The following is a 12,872-nucleotide window of genomic DNA, read 5'->3' as shown; positions in this document are numbered from 1 at the left end:
CCCAGGAACAGTCTACAGCTCTCTTCCCCTTCTGTCAGTCCACCGTGTTCCTTCACTGAACCATTCGCCTGCTCAAGAGTCAGTGCCCTTTTCACAACTCAACTCAATGCCACTGCTCTTCCAAAAACTAGCCCTTTTTGACAGTTCCTCTGCTCAGTTTAGTGATCATTCCATTTCTTTACTCTTTTTAAATATGGTACTATAATTTTTTTCTTAAAATTATACTCTTCCTTGTTTTAATTTTACTGTATTCTGTTTTTGAGTACTCCCCATGGTTCCATTATTGATGCTGTTATTTGTGTTTGTTCTGTACATCTTTTTGAGTAGCTTTGTCTGTTACTTACATGTATTTCTAACTCATTCCAAATTCAGACTCTTTAAGATCTATGTTTCTTTTGTTCCCCATTTCCTCTGTTGTCTCCTTTCTTTCATTGCTCATGCCAGAAAACCTTGCAGCCATCCTTGATTCCATTATCTACATTAACAGTCGTGCATGATAAATGAGTGGGTGACCTCCTTCAGCCTCTCCAGTAACTCCTTCCCTTATCCCTTGACTTTCCCCGCCTAGGTTGGCCCTTCTGCTGCTGTGAGATAAGTGAGGGAAACAGAGATGTGCTGAAGCTGATCTTGCTTAGAAGCCCACTGTAGAGGTGGATTGTCTGGATTTAGTGACCAGGTTTCTAAAACCCAGATTAGTGCAATTTGGCTGTAAGGTTTTACACTCTGCTTTCAGTTTGAGAAAGGAAGGCCTAGAGACACACCCTGGATAGTGAGGTATTAAACTTCTCAACCACATTAATGGATTGTACTTGTGGAAGCAGGCAGCTTATTATTACTATGTTTACCTATTCCTGACACTCTGACTTGTGCTGTCAGGACTAATAATATAAAATTGAAAATACACAGCTCTACCCCCCAGGTGCTAAAGGTCTCCTAGGAGATGTGTCTTGTCGGTGTTTTACCAGAAATTCCTGAGGATGCTCCTGAGCACAAAGTTTACTGGCCATGATGAATTACATTTGTCCCAGCCACTTGGTCAAGCCTTGAGCCAGTACATTTGCTTTGTGCCTTGTGGGCATTGTTTACAGATTAGTCTTTATGTTGTTAAGCTTTCTAATAAGATTTCTACATGTGAGAAAACAAGGCACAGGAAAAATCATCAGCCTGAGGTCCTACGACAGATTGCAGAGCCAGGGCCGCAGCCTGGGACCATTCCACAGCCTCTGCTCCACACTGCTTTGCTGTCTGCAGCTCCTGAGGCAGTGGGGACAGCACACTGCATCATCCTGGCTTTTTCAGCTCCTGGGATGGATGGGCTTGGCTCACACTCTTCTTCTCCAGCTCTTTTCATCTCTGTTCACACACAATCTACGGTCGGCCAATGATCCCTCTTTAGTATTATTCATTCACTGTTTCCTTTCTGTGTGTGTGTGGGGGGGGGCGGCATGCGCACATGTGTAAACCTGGACCTAGGTGCTGTCCCTGTGCTTTTATGCTCAAGCCCAGTGAGCCACAGCTCCACTTCCAGCCTTTTTAGTGGCTAATTGGAGATAAAAGTCTCACAGACTTTCCTGCCCAGGCTAGCTTTGAACCATAGTCTCAGATCTCAGCCTCCTGAGTAGCTAGGATTTACATGCATGAGACACTGACATCCAGTGACTATTTCTTTTCCTATGAATCCCATTTTACGTTAATTTGTCCTTCTCTAGTGCTGCAGGGGGTGAAATCTTTGATCAGTGTGTCGCAGACCGAGAAGATGCCTTTAAAGAAAAAGATGTTCGGAGACTCATGTGACAGATTTTAGAAGGTGTGCACTTTCTACACACTCATGATGTAGTTCATCTTGATTTGAAGGTAAGATCTGTCAGCACATACATCCAGAGGGTGGAAAGTGACTGGTGGCACGTACGTGTCACGTACATGTCTTTTGCAGGTCCCATACACATGCTTGCTACACCCATGTATCTGCAATCCGCAGGTGTCATGGGAGGATATACCATATACACGTCACCTACACGTAGGCCAATAGGACACGGGGGATATTCGCATCCATACTCTACCCAGAAGCCCTCTGCAGTCACCTGCTGGGGGAGGGGCCCTCTCCTCAAGGTACCGGGGCAGGGTTTTAGGACTCCTAAACCAGAAACCGCATTGCCTTCCTCCCCTAGCAGAGCCCCTCTCAGGTACTGTCACCTGGACCTCAACAACAGTCCCAGTGCCCCAAGGGCCCAGCCCACCATTCACCCCCAATCTGCCACTCATGAATGCCAGGAGACTCCATAAAATCGGGGGTGGGGACACGAGGGGCGGCGGCTCGGTGCTCCCCGAACGCGGCCTGGAGAGGAGCAGGACAGGGGCAGCGTGAATGGCTCGAGAGGGGCTGAAGGGGACTCCAGAGTGGCGACAGACTACCTTGGCAGCCATTGAAAGGCCCTGGAGAGCTAGGCGGTCATTCAGGGGGCGTTAGCGAAGAGGCGGGTCCATCCCAGCTGAGACTTCCAGAGTGATTCCTCCAGAGGCTAGAGGGCCACTTCAGCCCGGGCGCTGGGTGTCCTCTGGCTTAGCGCCCTGCCTGTCAAATGTCCAATTTGAATTTTTAAAAATCTTTTTCTAGACTTCTCGTATGTTTTAAATAGCTTTTAGCATATGGCCACATGGTAGTATTTCATAGCTAGCTACACATGAGATTGTAAAGCTCCAAAATTATTTTCTTGTTCCAAATTGGAAGGTAAATAAGGTACATTACACTGGTAAGAAAACTGAGCTTTATTCAGTGTGGCACAGAAGCTCCTCCTGCCATAGAAGATGCAGGTCTTGTAGAGAAACTTGAACTGCCTTGTCTTGTAATTCTATTTCCACCCACATGTCTGATGATACAAGCTTCTGATCTGACTTGTGCTACCATTCAACAAGAGGCCTTGAAGAGACACTCTTGTTTTTGTTTTCTTTTGAATGTGTTAGTACTGGGTCTGGAACTTGGGGTCTTGTGCTTGCGCTCTCTCAGCTTTTCTGCTGAAGGTGAACACACACTACCACTTGAGCCACAGCTCCACCCCCAGCTTTTTGGTGGTTAACTGCTGATAAGAATCTCAGGGACTTTCCTGTCCAGACTGGCTTTGAACCATGATCCTTAGATCCTAACCTTCTGGGTAGCTCGGATTACAGGTGTGAGCCACTGACACCCAGCTAGCCAGTCTTCTTACTCAACCAAGTATTGAAAATATTTGCAGCCCAAACATGGTGTTACATGCTTATAATTCCAGTACTGAAGAAGTTGAGGCAAGACAATAAAAGATTCAAGGCCAACTTAGGCTACCTAGCAAGTATTAAGCCAGCTTTGGCTGCATAGTGAGACCCTGTCTCATTAAATCCAAAACAATAGCAACAATAACAACAGAAAACATTGCCAGGATGCCTTTACTTTCATGCTTGAATCAGTTTTTTGGTGTTTTTTTTGTTTTTTTGTTTTTGTTTTTGGTAGGGGTGAGGGATCCAGCAGAGATAGTTGGCATGCAACTCACTTGGTGACAGATCCATAGGCCTTCCAGCTGCAGTGTTGGCTGTTTTGTTAAAAAGTAGTATAGCTTCATAAAAAAATACGTATCATAAATTTTATGACTGGTGCTTTAATTATGTCTTCAAGACTTGTTTCTGCTTTTAATATTGAAAACTTGGAAGTAATCTTACTTTCTTATACCACATTATTAGAATAAATTCTGCATTGATTTCCTTATAGGGAAATTCACACTGTTTCTGAATGATGTATGATATGATCACCCCATATTTCTATTTTCTTTTATTGAAGTATAAAGAGTTGCTGTACCTTACTGTAAACAAACTTTAGAGATAATGGATTAAATACAAAAGTTCATCTCTAGCCATGTTCTTTCTCTGGTACAATCAGGTGTTCAAGCAAGCAAGATTAGGACACGGGTACAAATCTGATTGGCTCAGGGCTCGAGGCATTCTGGGGGTAATTAGAGTTAGGCATTCCCAGTGGTTAGAGGTCTTGGCCCACTGGGCCCTAATAACCTTGTCCTGGGTTTGCTCACAGGGCCTGCTTATCTCAGGTTCGCATGGAAAATTGGGGCCTGACTTCAAAGTCTGGCTCTTCACCTAACTACTCAGGAATCTGAAGGTCTCAGTTCAAAATTGGCCCAGGCAGGAAAGTCTGTGAGACTTATCTCTAATTAATCATCAGGAAATCTTATGTGAAGCTTGGTTCAAAGTGGTAGAGCACTAGCCTTAAGCAAAAAACAAACAAACAAAAAAATCTCAGGAACAGAGCCCAGGCCCTTAGTTCAAGCCCCACTGGTAGGTGTCAGGGATGAGGGGGCAGAGAATTTAAATGAAAAAGTGAAGTTTGTCAGGAATAGCTACCATATAGGTATATGCCACCAGTACTCAACTTCAACTTCATTCTTTTATATGTGGATGCTTAGTTTTTCCAGTGCCATTTGTTGAATTCTCCCTGTACTTTTGGGTAGGCAATTCCATTTTTGGCTCACTTTCTTAGCCTTCTTGGAAAGATTCTTTGTTTGTTTTAGTGCCAGTCATGGAGAGTGAACTGAGGACCTGGGCCTTGTCCTTGAGTTTCTTTTTGCTAGCTCTCTACCACTTGAGTCACAGTGCTACTTCCAGCTTTCTGAGTAGTTTAGTGGAGATCATTGTTTCACACTGACTTTTCTGCTCTGGATGTCTTTGAACTGCGATCCTCAAATCTCAGCCTCCTGAGAAGGTAGCATTACAGGCGTGAACCACCAGGGCCCAGCAATAAAAATATATTTTAAACTATTTTCAGCAGGAAAAATGATTTCTAAAACCTAGTTCACCATTATTATTGGTAGTAAGAAATTTCATTAATGTCTTAAATTGAGAACTCAAATGGTGTCCTAGGTTGTATAAAACATATAAAAAAGTAGCTTCTAGTCCAGATTTTATGCTCTTAAATACGGTTGAGTTGTGATTTTCATAAGATTAAAGGGTAGCTCATCAGCATTTTTTTGTTTCCTTTTGTTTTTTTGTGTAGCCAAATAATTCAGTACCCTAAATTTCATGAGTCTTATTCACTAGTGCCTTTCTGGAAAAACAATGACATAATTTGTATCAAAGATACAAGAATCAATCATTTTATTCAAGCAGTATATGTGGGCCACTGCTTAACATCAGGTTTTGCTTGACTTCAGCTACTCAGGAAGCTGAGAGTAAAGGATCATGGTTCAAAGACAGCCTGGGTGGAAAAAGTCGGAAATTCTCCATCTCTTAAAAAAAAACAACGAAATGTCAAAAGATGGAGCTGTGACTCAAATAGTAGAGCATTGCAAAAAAAGCCAAGTGAGCTCCAGTACCAGCATAAATAAATACATAAATAAAATCAGTAGTAGTATTCCTTAACAAACCTTTGGTTAATACCAAAAACAAAAATCAAGAATGCTTCTGTTTTGGTTTATATGCTAGAAAAAGTATAGAAACATAGTCAACTATGATACATTCGTGGTTTACTTACAAAGAATGATTCCAGAAAACTAAGATAACTGTTTAAGTATAATTTATCTATATTTACTGGTTTTGTACTTGTCTTAAAAAATAAAAATCGCTTTACCAGTTTTACTTTATATTAATAGTTTAAATCTGGCTTTCATTTTGAATAAAATTTCTACTAACACAAACAACTTGGGCTGGGTTTTTACTAAACAAATGCTTCTGTTAATGTTTGCCTACGTAAAATTTTCCAAAGGTACTGTGTTTTGACTACATAAGCCTGGCTTTCTTTCAACAAATTAGAGAAGGAAACAGGTGGGGAAGTGATATGAGAATCACCCCAATTGTCACCAGGCTGCCATATGGCACTTTTTGTCCTTGGATGGTTCACTGATGATTCATGAATTATCTACCAGAACAGTGCTATTCATCTTTATAGACACAAAACTGTCAATTGATTTTGAAAGGCCCCAGTGTTATAATACAAGTATGAAAAACTACGTTGATATAATACCCAGAGTTTCCACATTGACATTAGCCTGTCTTCCTGTTATTATTACATTTTTGTTTGGTTTGGTTGCCAGTCCTGGGGCTTGAAGTCTGGGCCTGGGAGCTGTCCCTGAGCTCCTTTTTCTCAAGGCTGTCACTCTACCACTTGGGCCACAGCCCTACTTCAGACCTTTCTGTGATTAATTGGAGATAAGAGTCTCATGGGCTTTATTGCCTAGGCTGCCTTTGAACTGTGATCCCAGCCTTCTGAATAGCTAGGATTACAGGTGTGAGCACCTAGCTGTTATTATTATTTTCCAGACAAGTTTGACTATATAGCTAAAGCTGTCCTCAAAAAGATTTTCCTGCCTAGGCCTCTTAAGTACTGAGAGTCTTACATGAAAAGAAAAATGAAACAGTGTAATATACATCATCTGGTTTCTAAGGGTTTGCATAGAGACCCCTAATCTTTTTTTTTTTTTTTTTTGCCAGTCCTGGGCCTTGGACTCAGGGCCTGAGCACTGTCCCTGGCTTCTTTTTGCTCAAGGCTAGCCCTCTGCCACTTGAGCCACAGCGCCACTTCTGGCCATTTTCTATATATGTGGTGCTGGGGAATCGAACCCAGGGCTTCATGTATATGAGGCAAGCACTCTTGCCACTAGGCCATATTTCCAGCCCGAGACCCCTAATCTTATTCTCCTGTTTTTCTTGTTGTTGTTTTTGCCATCAGTAGTCTTACTGTTTAAAGTCCTTGTGCTTCTCTAGCAGTATCTTCTGGTATTAAATTACATCTTCAAAGCTTGCTGAATTCAACCACTGCTTCCCACGATACATTACATCAGCTCCAGCTAAGAAAATGCCTTACAGGTTCTGTTTCCCACCTGTGGTCATAACTAGGAAAGACTGCATGGGTCTCTCATGTGCCAACTTGTTTGCCATCCTCTAGACAACACATGAAATCCTCAGCTTTCATTAATATCACCAGAGAGAAAATGGGCTTGCCTAAGACATTTTGAAGTGTTTCCTTGATAGCTTTAAGCTTCAAGTCACCAGTACAAATCCATCATATTTGTCCTGAGGGAGAAAGATCAGAGGGGAAGACTGATATATACCTGCATCCTGAACATTCTTCCAATAGCATGAAGAATAAAAGAAAAATCACAGTGAAATCTTTGCTTTAAAAGTATCAGCACTGGGCTGGGAATATGGCCTAGTGGCAAGAGTGTTTGCCTCGTATACATGAGGCCCTGGGTTCAATTCCTCACCACCACATATACAGAAAATGGCCAGAAGTGGCACTGTGGCTCAAGTGGCAGAGTGCTCGCCTTGAGCAAAAAGAAGCCAGGGACAGTGCTCAGGCCCTGAGTTCACGGCCTAGGACTGGCCAAAAAAAAAAAAGTATCAGCACTGAAAAGTTTTATGGTAATAAATTAAGGGGAGAGACTAAATTTAATTTTCCCAAAATATGAAGCAATAATTTTCACATGAAATTTCAAAACATATGATAAAAGTTCTTTAGCAATTGATGAATAAGGCTAGAGATCTAATCCAAAGAGAAAATAACACCACATAAATAGCACAAATGCACTGTGCATACTTGCATGTTATTTTAATTTATCTCTTTATAATTCAAGAATGTGGCTGAGAATTCTATCTCCATTAGCAGACAGGAAAATGAAGCTGAGAAGCCTTGATGTTACTATGACATTAGTGTAAGTCATCAAATTCCTAAAGTAATTAGAGCATGAAGTCAATGTATATGCATAGGATAACAAAAGACTTTCAAGTAAAACTTGAATCTTTTTTGGATGAAACTTTTTCTTAAATCACAGAGGTTTATCCACATCATTATTGTAGTTGTTTAACAGGCAAACCAAACCTAACCTGTCTGTTTCTTCTGTGTCCTATTAATATCACAAAATGTGTCACTACCTGTTCAGTTTAGGTTTTTATCCTATTTCTATCACACTGCCTTCCTTAGTTAGCATTAGGATCAACTACACACCCAACAAAAACAAGATCTACCAAGGGCCTATATAAGATAGAAACTGATTGTATTCTAAACAAAAAGAAGCCAAGACATAGTCCAGTGAGTAGCTCAGTGTCAGGGGCTCTTCTCATCCTCATAGCCAGCTGTTCTGAACATGTACCTTCCATTTTAAAGTCAAGATGGCTGCCGGAGCTCTTGCCATCAACATTTGTTTCACAGCCATTAGAAAAATTTGTGAAGCACACCTCAATTCTTTTAGTAACTCTTTCTAGCATTTCCACGCTTTGTACAAAGACATGCACACACGCACACACACAACAAAGTGCTTGTCAACAAACTCAGGAATCTCTCTCTCTGTAGAATGCCCAAATAGTAGTTTCTGTGCCTCTATTTCCAGTCTCTCTCCACTCCATGACTTCAGGATCTACACCTGTAATGAACTCTGCTTGTTTGCACCCAGCTGTGAATGCTGTCTCCACATGTGGCCCTGCCACTGTTTGAGCATTGTGCATTTTCAGTCCAGAGACATAGGCCAGCACTCACTATCTAGCATGGCCTGGATTATCTGTTGTAGATCATACATCTTAGTCCCACATGCTGCAGGGATTGCAGCAGTCCATACACGGTGGTCCTCAGCCTGTTTGCTCAAAAGACTGACATCCTATTGGCATTCCTCCTCTTCCACTGTGTCAGCAGATACTCTTTTTCTTTGATATAAAGAAAAAAAGTTCTTCCACAAAGCATTAGAACTATGGTACCTTCAATATCTAACAAGATTATAGTGACTTCCGCAGGCATTGGCTAGGACCACAGGAATGGATCTGTTGGTAGGACAACCCAGGACTGTCTTGGGCTCTGGAGAGCCTCAAAAAGTCTTGGCGCTGTCAACAGTGAGTGGTCTGAAGTAGGTGGAAAAAGCCATCTTGCAGACCTGCTAGAAGGGATTGCCAAGTGTCCTGCACTCATGGTGCTCAGACTACCGGGGCAGGAAGGAGGGGCATTGCCATTCATTTTATTCTTTAATACACCCTAAAGATACAGTTAAAATAAGCAATATTGGTATTTCCTTCTTTTTACAGCAATAAAGAGCTTCATTACAATGTCCTACAGCTTTTAGAAATGAAAAATGAAGTTCATTCTCTTGTTCCTTCTGTTTCTTCATTCAACTAAAAATTCAGGGTGTTTTTCTAATATGGAAAATTGATAAAGCAGAAACTCTCAGTTTATATTTATTCAATGTATTTTAGAGGGCAGGAAAGCCATGGTGCCATTCCTCAAGCTCTCGTCTCTCTAAGCCAGCTTATAACCTTAATGCAGACCACAATCATGCAGGTGTAGAAGTCTTGAGCTTGCCAGCCAGGTGAGGTCCTGTTACCTGGGGCACACCTCCACTTGCCAACACAGCTCGTGTTCAGTCAGCCAGGAAGAGAGCTAATGCAGGCACAGGCAGAAAAGGCCATGTTCTCTTATATATTCCTAGTCAGAAGGGACTGCCAGCAGGCTGGTTTTCAGATGAAAACTAAGATTATCTTGGATTTTATAAGCCCTCTTCTGTATATTCCATGTGTCTCAAGAGGAAAATAAGACATGTATCACAGCTAGACCTCCATGATACACCATGCGACCCACAGTACACTTTCACATAAAGAGACATATCTTGTTCAAAGCGGGCAAAAGACAGTTCTGTATAAAAATCAAGTGTTCTGGCTGGGAATATGGCCTAGTGGCAAGAGTGCTTGCCTCATATACATGAAGCCCTGGGTTCGATTCCCCAGCACCACATATATACAAAATGGCCAGAAGTGGCCTGTAGCTCAAGGTGCAGAGTGCTAGCCTTGAGCAAAAAGAAGCCAGGGACAGTGCTCAGGCCCTGAGTCCAAGCCCAGGACTGGCCAAAAAAATAAATAAAAGTGTTCTGCAGTGAAGAGGATAATGAAGAGGATGCCAGTACAATATCTAGATGCCAGTGATCGGGATTTTCATTCCATGATGTATTTAGACACATCATCTTCAGCATTCACATGATACAAAAAAATACCCGTCAAAATTAAAACCAACATTTACCAATAGAAAGGAGAAAATTGAGTTGTGACTAAGAATAGATAATTTATAAGATCAACAGATTTTAAAATGATGCTGGGCATGTGGCCCAATGAGAGGTAGCAAACAGAACGACCTGGATTTGAGCCCCAGTCCTGAATTTAAAAAAAAAAAAAAGGTGGGGGGTTGCACCCTTCCAGACTCCCAAAGCCTTTTGCCTGTCCAATCAGAAATGCATGTCTACCATTCCCAATGACTCAACCTCTTTCCTACAGGTAAAACAGGGATACAAGCCTGGCTACACATCTCAATTATTGGGAGTTAAAGTATTACCTAGCTACACCCCAGGCTGAATCAGAATTGCTAGGATTTGGAATCAGGAAAGGGAATGTTTACATACTTTACCAGATTGACTTAAATGTGCAAGCAACCCTGGCTGGAAGCCATGGCCAGCTGAAACCTGGCTCTCTCCTGCTGGCCTCTTTGGAGGTGACTGGCTTCTCTCTTAAACCCTTCTTCCCGTTAGGCCCAGAGACAGGGTTAGTGTTCTTGTTTCTCATTGCCACTTTTACCTGCCTCTCTAAAACTCTAGCTTTGAGAATCACATTATCAGACCACAACATCGCCTAAATTACTTGTTGTAGTGGTCAAGAGGACACCTCAACCTTAATCCTTACAGGATGGTCATGACATTCTCTCCGGCAGAACACATGAAGATATTGATAACCGTGTAGATGACCCTTGATATCATCCTCTCTGCCCATATTATAGTACTCCAGTTGGCTTGAGTTATTCATTCCCTCAGGCACACCCTAGTATCTGCCATTACCATTAAAATGGCTCTCTATAATCTCAATTTCTAGAATATCATTCTCCAACCAACCTTCCTTATCTCCTTTGGGGGCAGGGGATGTGAACTTAGGGCCTCATGCTCTTTCTCTCACTTAGCTTTTTTAATAAAGACTGGCACTCTACCACTGGTTAATTGGAAATAAGAGTTTCAAGGATTTGGCTGCCTAGACTGGCTTTGTACCATGGTCCTCAGATCTCAGCCTCTTGGTATCTAGGATTATAGGTGTGAACCACTAGCACCCATCATACCTTCATATTTTAAACACCAGTCTTCCATCTGCTGACCCTACCCTGATTTCATTATCCTTCAACTAGCTTAAACTATGACCCACCAATTATTTTGCCTCCTCTTTCGCTATCAGCAGATAAATCCTACTGTAAATCTAATCTGCACAAATAAATTTAGTTAGAGAAAGATTCTACATAGAACTGCTGACTGACCTCCTTGTACACTCAGCACCACAGACTCCAATTGGGCTTTCTATGTGGCCTTGTAATCACACACCAGTTCTCTTGTCTAATGATGAATGGATCACACCTGTTCCTTTCTTCTCATCTCCATATTTTTCCCACCCCTCAGACACAACAGATGACCTAATTTCTTTATAATTTTTGTTATTTATTTATTTATGCATGCATGCATGCCAGTCCTGGGGCTTGGACTCAGGGCCTGAACACTGTCCCTGGCTTCTCTTTGCTCAAGGCTAGCACTCTGCCACTTGAGCCACAGCGCTATTTCTGGCCGTTTTCTGTATATGTGGTGCTGAGGAATCCAACCAGGGCTTCATGTATATGAAGCAAGCACTCTTGCCACTAGGCCATATTCCCAGCCCCAAGATGACCTTATTTCTTAATTCACTGAAACAAGAGAAGCAATCAGACCTATCAGTTTCTCTACATCTGTGCCAAAGTTTACTAACCTTCCCTCTGCCACCATGGATGAGGAATCTGTGCTCTTACAGAGGTCAAACCCTCCATTATACACAGATCCTATTTCCTTTTCTTATTTGTTGGTCATAGGGCTTGAACTCACTGCTTAGGTGCTGTCTTGAGCTTTCTGGATCAAGGCTGGTGTTCTACCACTTTGAGCCACAGTGCTACTTCCAGTTTTCTGGTGGTTAATTGGAGATCTCACAGACTTTCCTGCCCAGGTTGGCTTCAAACAGTGATCAAACCCCTCAAAGTACAGATGGTAACACTCCAACTGAAAGTCTTTACAATGACCCCCCTAGTGATTCTCTCATCCTAACTCCTTCGTCCCAGCCCCTTACTCACTATTCCAATCACACCGCACTCCTGGTGGTGAACACATGCACAAGGGTCTGGTCATTTGCAGAGAATACTCTCTGCCTGGAATGTTCCTCCTCCCACCACTTATTAACATGGCCTGTGCTCACTCCTCTGTCCAGAGCACTTACTATCTGTGTGTACTCTCTATGCATTCTCTTGCCTGCTCATTTCCATTTCCCTTCACCAGACTACAAGATGTAGGACTTTGCTAGTCACTTAAACCGCAGCTAATCTTCTGAATAAATTATATATACACTCACTAGTAATTATAAAAATAAAAATAGGAGCAGCATGAAGTCATTACAGCAGTTCCTTCCCCTTTATTGGCTGGAGATGTATTCTAAGACCCAGTGAATGCCTGAAACTAAAGAGTACTGAACTTCATGTATACTGTTTATTCTTGTAACATACATATCTACCAGAAAAAGTGTACTCTATATATTAGGCACAATAAGAAATTAACAATAAAATACAATAATTATAATAAAATACCATAATAAAAAGTAATTTGCAATGAACAGTGTATTTCTGAAATTTTCCAATTAATATTTTCAGACCACAGCTGTCCATATAGAAAACTGCATAATTCAGAACTACAAATAAGGGAGAAAGAATGTATTTTTTTGTTTTTTTTTGGGTTTGGGACTCAGGACTTGAGCACTGTCCCTGGCTTCTTTTTGCTGAAGGCTAGCACTCTGCCTCTTGAGCCAAGGTACCAGTTCTGGCTTTT

General features: G+C 41.9%; 1 pseudogene; it reads right to left on the bottom strand.

The window, feature by feature from the left end:
- Positions 1-2,007: 2,007 nt before the first annotated feature.
- Positions 2,008-8,758, bottom strand: LOC125344522 (annotated as a pseudogene).
- Between the last annotated feature and the right edge of the window lie 4,114 nt (positions 8,759-12,872).

Source organism: Perognathus longimembris, chromosome 2 (assembly GCF_023159225.1).
Source record: "Perognathus longimembris pacificus isolate PPM17 chromosome 2, ASM2315922v1, whole genome shotgun sequence".
In the NCBI taxonomy this organism is placed as follows: domain Eukaryota; kingdom Metazoa; phylum Chordata; class Mammalia; order Rodentia; family Heteromyidae; genus Perognathus; species Perognathus longimembris.
The sequence above is the reverse complement of the archived record's forward strand: the minus strand, read 5'-3'. Positions and strand labels throughout refer to the sequence as shown.